The sequence below is a fragment of the Dipodomys ordii genome, unplaced genomic scaffold (assembly GCF_000151885.1).
Source record: "Dipodomys ordii isolate 6190 unplaced genomic scaffold, Dord_2.0 Scaffold45, whole genome shotgun sequence".
NCBI lineage: Eukaryota > Metazoa > Chordata > Mammalia > Rodentia > Heteromyidae > Dipodomys > Dipodomys ordii.
The window spans coordinates 8,048,875-8,054,990 of record NW_012267261.1 but is presented as its reverse complement, the minus strand read 5'-3'; the positions used below and the strand labels follow the sequence as shown (position 1 = coordinate 8,054,990).

The following is a 6,116-nucleotide window of genomic DNA, read 5'->3' as shown; positions in this document are numbered from 1 at the left end:
AGATGTGAAGAAGATCCTGGACAGCGTGAGCATTGAGGTGGATGCTGACCGGCTTAACAAGGTAATCAGTGAGCTGAATGGGAAGAACATGGAAGACGTCATAGCCCAGGGTGTTGGCAAGCTTGCCAGTATGCCTGCTGGTGGGGCTGTAGTTGCTTCTGCTGCACTAGACTCTGCAGCTCCTGCTGCTGGTTCTGACCCTGCTGCAGCAGAAGAGAAGAAGGAAGAATCCGAGGAGTCAGATGATGACATGGGATTTGGCCTGATTAAATTCCTGGTTCCCTGCAAATAAAGCCTTTTTATGTATTTTAGAAAAAAAGGAAAAAAACCCTGAAAATTGGGCCCAGCCATTGGTATATAATCTATAATCCTAGCTACTCAGGAGGCTAAGATCTGAGAATCACAGTTCAAAACAACTCAGGCAGAAAAGTCAGTGAGACTCTTATCTTCAATTAACCACAGAAAAGCCAGAAGGGGAGCTGTGGCTCAAGTGGTAAAGCACTATCTTTGGGCAAAAAAGCTCACGGACAGCTCCCAGGCCCTGAGTTCAAGCCCCAGGACTGATGTACATGTATGCATGCACACATACACAAGGGCCATTACTTAGAGTACTTTCAGACTTTTTCCTCAGTATTTTTTCCAACAGACTATCAAAATATCTAAGGGAACCTCCCTAGCTACACTTTTCTTGGTTTCTCTAGGCTTAGAATTCTTCTTCCCTGTTTTCAACAGTAGGTCTCTGTGACTAAGTTTTCTGGTGTATTTAACCCTCACCCGATCAAAGCAGGTTTCTTCCCTAGCAGGAGAATGAAATTGCAAATTAGACCTCTGTTCTCGCTCTATCTAGGACTCATCTTTGTCACACACATGCAACTGAAGATACCCAAGTACAAAAGCAGTACTTTGTAGCCTATATTGTTTTTTTTCTTTCTTGGCTCATGCATAAGGCAACCTGGTATGGGAGTGCCTGCTTTGGCCCTGTGCTGTTAACCTTCAATTTCAAGTTCATTGTCAGCCATGAGGGAATGCAGGTTTAGCCTGACCTGGAGATCAGGAAGATGCATCTTCTCCTAAAGAAGGGCTCTCAGGACCCCCAGGTGATATGGAAGATCACAGACAAGAACCCAAATTGTTAGAAATTTTATGGGATATTGGGGTGTCACATAGGAATAAAGACATAAAGGCCAACTGTAAAGGAACTCAGCAAGGCAAACTTCACCTCTTCAAAACAGCACACCACTAACAGGAAGGCAAGCAAGCAAGTACACTGGGCAGGTAGCCACTCAGGTTTTATTCCTAATCCATTAGTACCCTTGGTTCTAATTGGTCAAAATTTAGGTTCACAATCTTGTGTGGTGGGCTAGTTTGAAAGGGGTTAAAAGTATATTATTAGAACAATGAACCAGGACATCTGACCAAAACTTATCAGAAAAACAGTTCTTACTCAACTGGCTCTCTACCACTTGAGTCATGTCTACAGTGCCTAGAAAAACAATCCTTTTTATTTATTTTTTGTCTGAGACAGGGACTCCATATCTGAGTCATTTGCTCATTGGCAGGTGCCCCACCATCTGAACCACACATCTAACTCTGGAAAATAATTTTTATGACACACATAAGCTGCTTGCTTTCCTTTCTTTTTCTTTTTTTTCTTGTTTTCTTTCTTCCTTCCTTTCCTTACTTTTTTCCTTTATTTTTATTTATTTTTTGTTGGTCGAGGGGCCTGAACTCTGGGCCTGGGCACTGTTCCTCAGCTCTTCAGCTCAAGGCTAGCACTCTACCACTTGAGCCACAGTGCTACTTACGGCTTTTTCTGCTTATGTGGTGGAGAGGAATAGAACCCAGGCCTCATGCACACAAGGCAAGCGCTCTACCACTGAGCCATCTTCCCAGCCCTTGTTCTTTCCTTCCTTTCTTTTCTTTTTCCTTTCCCTCATTTCTTTCTTTCCTTTTTCTTCCTTCCTTCCTTTCTTCCTTTCTCTTCCATTCATTTATTCCTTCCTCCTCTCCTCTCTTCTCTCCCTTTCTCTCTCTTTCACTCTCTTTTAGTTCTTCCTTTCTTTGTTTCTACCTGTAATAAGGCTTGTAATCAAGTCTGAGTACTGTCTCTTAGCTTTTTTCTCAAGGCTAGGATTCATTGTATCATCTGAGACACAACTCCACTTCCTGAGTTTTGCTGGTTAATTAGAAATAAGAGGCTCATGGACTTGGCTGCTTGTATTGACTTCAAACCATATTCCTCAGATCTCAGCCTCCTAAGCCTCCTAGGTAGCTAGAATTAAAGGTTTGAGATATCGGCTGGCTTAAAATAGTTTATTATAAGATGGCAGCTACCCATAAAATGGCAGTGCTTATGTCAAGCAACTACTTTGATAGAAAAGATCCTAACTCTTACAACTTGAACTCTTGATCCTCCTGTATCCACCACCCTATAGATGTACACCACTATACCTGGCTGAGGTTATGCTCTAAACACAGTGTAGTAGCTGTGTGCATCTGGATTGGGTAACACAAGCAGTGTCACAAAACTCTGGGGCTGGGGTGTGTGTTCTCAGCTCAGTGGAAACAAATATGTCTGTGATCTATTGTTAGAACTCTCTCAAACTATGATGAGCTCTCCAAAGTTTGTTTCTGAACATCTGTAAGTCTTCCCCTCGCCAGGTTGGACCTATAAATACCTTTTATCTTCAAACAACTTCAAAGCTAGTTTGTGTTTATTTATTTTAAGTGAAGGTTTAGTTTCTTAGGCATTCTGAAAGGGTGTTAAAGGTATGGTCCTTCGGATTTTTATCTCTTAAATTCCTCACTCTTTGGGGATACAGGCTCTATTAAGAGCTTCAAACGCTGTTCTGTTGATCTAGGCTCTGTTCCCTGGCGAGGGAGGCAGGGGAGGGACAGAGCTGTGCAAGCCTTTTTTTGGCCCAGAGTTTTTTGGTTTATGTTTGATCCACGATCATCTGTAGTTCCAGGACCTGCAGTGAGAGGTGGCTGAATGTTCCTTCCAAAATCAGGCTATGGAGTCCAGCTCTGCTTGGCTTCCAGATAGCTCTATGAGTTGACCTGGTCAGATCGGTTCTTTCTCAGGCTTTACTTTAGTTTTCTCACTTGTACCATGGTACAGGGGAGGGGTCTCAAGGAAGAGTACCACATGGGGTGTGTTGTGCAGAGGTATCTCTAGGAGAGCACTATGTGACTTTAAGATCACTGGACAGCCTGCGGGGCATATCAGTCCCCAGGCCTAATCAGACCCCATGCAGCCTGCTCAAGTTTGCCAAGCGTCTCTCAGCCCCTGTGATTAGGTACCCATTCTGGCAGACATCTCTGAGGACCAATCAGTCCATTGTTCGCTTGCAAGTCCTCCAGGGGCAATAGGCCATGACTGTGATGCCCAGGGGCCCAAATGTGTGACTGCTCAGGCCATGGTAATGTGATGTGTACAGCATGCGCACAGGACTGCTCTAGGCCACGGTCAGAGATGCAGAACCTCTCTGGTATGTTTTCTATGCCCTGATTGCTTAGCCAGGCTCACCATCTGCTCTCAAGAAATCTAACTGGAGTTCTGGTGGCTCATACTCAGGAGGCTGAGATCTGAGGTCTTAGGTTTGAAGCCAGCCCAGGAAGACAAATCCAAGACTCTTATCTCCAATGAACCAAAGCTGGGAGTTGGAGGTGTGGCTGAAGTGGTAGACTACCAGGCTTGAGCAAAAAATGTATGAGTGCAAGGCTTTGAGTTCAAGTCCCCATACCAGTGCACGCATGCATGTGCACACACGTGCGTGTGCGTGCACACACACACAAATAGAAAAAATGAAAAAAAAGGAAATAAGAATTGTCAGGATTGACTCTTTTAATTTTATTTCATATTTTTGAATCCTGGGTTTTACCCTTTCTGGGAAGCACTCTATCACTTGAGTCACATCCCCAGCTATATCATGATTAATTTAGATCAATCATGAGTTATCCCCAGAGATTAGGTATCCTGCCATAATCAATCCAGCGTTCTGTTGTCAACAGGTAAGGGAGAGTGGACTGTGGAAGGATGTCTTAGCTCAGTTTCCCCTGAACCTGGCTTCCCTGGCTAGTCACAATTAGCTTTGTGAACCGGCAACATGGGCATCAAGTGAGAACTTGCTAGAAATGCAGAATCTCAAGCCTCCTTTGGTACTTCATGCATCATAATCTGCATTTGGACGAGGTCTCCCAGGTGACTGGCACGTAGCTAAAGTCTGAGAAGTACAACTTTCAAAAGGGAGCCCACGGCAGGATGCCAGTGGCTTATGCCTATAATCCTTGCTACTTAGGAGGCTGAGATCTGAGGATCACCATTCAAAGCCAGCCTGGGAAGAAAAGTTGCGAGACTCTTTTTTTTTTTTTTTGGTCCAGTCATGGGGCCTGAACTCTGGGCCTGGACACTGTCCCTCAGCTCTTTAGCTCAAGGTTAGCGCTCTACCACTTGAGCCACAGCGCCACTTCCAGCTTTTTTCTTTTTGCTTATGTGGTGCTGAGGAATGGAACCCAGGGCCTCATGCATGCAAGGCAAGCGCTCTACTACTGAGCCACCTTCCCAGCCCCAGTTGTGAGACTCTTATCTCCAATTAACCACCAGAAAACCGGAAGTGGCACTGTGGCTCAAGTGGTAGAGCACTCACCTTGAGCTAAAGAGCCCAGGATGTAGGTGCTGGGATGTATGTAGTCCAGAGAAGGAAGAGTGAGGGGAAGGGAAGACAGAAAAGGATGTGAAGAGACGATGGGCTCTCTCTGTAGAGGCCACAACAGAGAAAGCTCCCTTGTGTCTGGCCTTCTGCCTTGCCCCTATTTCCCACTGAACTAACACATTGCACTTGTAGGTGATAGCACACAAAGTTCAGATGCTTCCCCTGGGTCTATGGGTCATGGAGCCTAGAGTCCATGGATGTGAGCAGCAGGGTGGTATGATCTGTCACAGGAAACACAGCTGGCCTTTCCCTAGCTGAGCCCTTCTCCAGCCAGATGAAGTTGGATATTATGAAGCTGACAGAGCCGGGAGCCGGTGGCTCACACCTGTAATCATAACTACTCAGGAGGCTGAGATCTGAGGATTGCGGTTCAAAGCCAACCTAGGCAGAAAAGTCCACATGAGACTCTTATCTCCAATTAACCACTCAAAAACTGGAAGTGGGCTGTGGCTCAAAGTGGTAGGGTACGCGCCTTGAATAAAAGAACACAGGGACAGCACCCAGGCCCATTGAGTTCAAGCTTTATGATAGATAAAAATAAATGAATAAATAAAAGAAGGTGGCAGGTGTGGCTGCAGAGGTACTTCAGGTTTAAGGGCTTGGGAGACAGATGTGGCCAAGAGAATTTAAGGGGCCATATCCTACATAGCTGAAAATCACCATAACCTAAAACATGGCCAACCACAGAGCTCTCAATAGAGCCCACCCTGGGACCAAGCAAGGGGACCACTACAGAACCCTGACTTTAATACAGAGGCAGAGAATGGGCATCCTAGACAGGCCCCGCACGCTGCCACTCTGCAGCTAGTTGTCCCTTCAGATGCTCCAGATATCTGCCCTGTACCTCCTCCCTCCACCCCCAGCTGCTCTGTCCCTATGAAAGCTGGGTGGACAAAGAATGGACCACATAATGCATTTGAAATATTGCAGGGACAGTCTCCCAAGCTGAATGCTTGGACCTCTCATGGATGAGACCATCCTCAAGGGCGGGAACTCCAGGGCTGGGGTATAGCTCAGTAATGCTTGCATTTCATGCACAAAACCCTGGACTCCATCCCCAGCACTACAAAAGCAGAACACACTAACAACAACAACAAAAAACACCTTATCACAACCACCTCCTTCTTGGGTGTATGTAGGTGGCAATGGACTCAGACTCTGTAGGATGCCCTGTCTACAAAATGATTGACACAGAATGTGGATAGAGCCAGGACTGGTGCCTCACACCTGTAATCCTAGCCACTCAAGAAGCTGAGATCTGAGCATCGTGGTTCAGACTCAGCATAGGCAGACCCATCTCCAGTTAGCATTTATCTCCAAGTAATGAGCAAAATGTCAGAAGTAGAGGCATGGCTCAACTGATAGAGTGCCAGCCAATGGGAAGGGACTCATTTTGCTAAC

The 6,116-nt window shown here is 45.8% G+C and overlaps 1 pseudogene; it reads left to right on the top strand.

Moving 5' to 3' along the window:
- The window catches only part of LOC105987894, a 2,048-nt pseudogene extending 1,756 nt beyond the window's left edge, over window positions 1-292 (top strand).
- The last annotated feature ends 5,824 nt before the right edge of the window (window positions 293-6,116 follow it).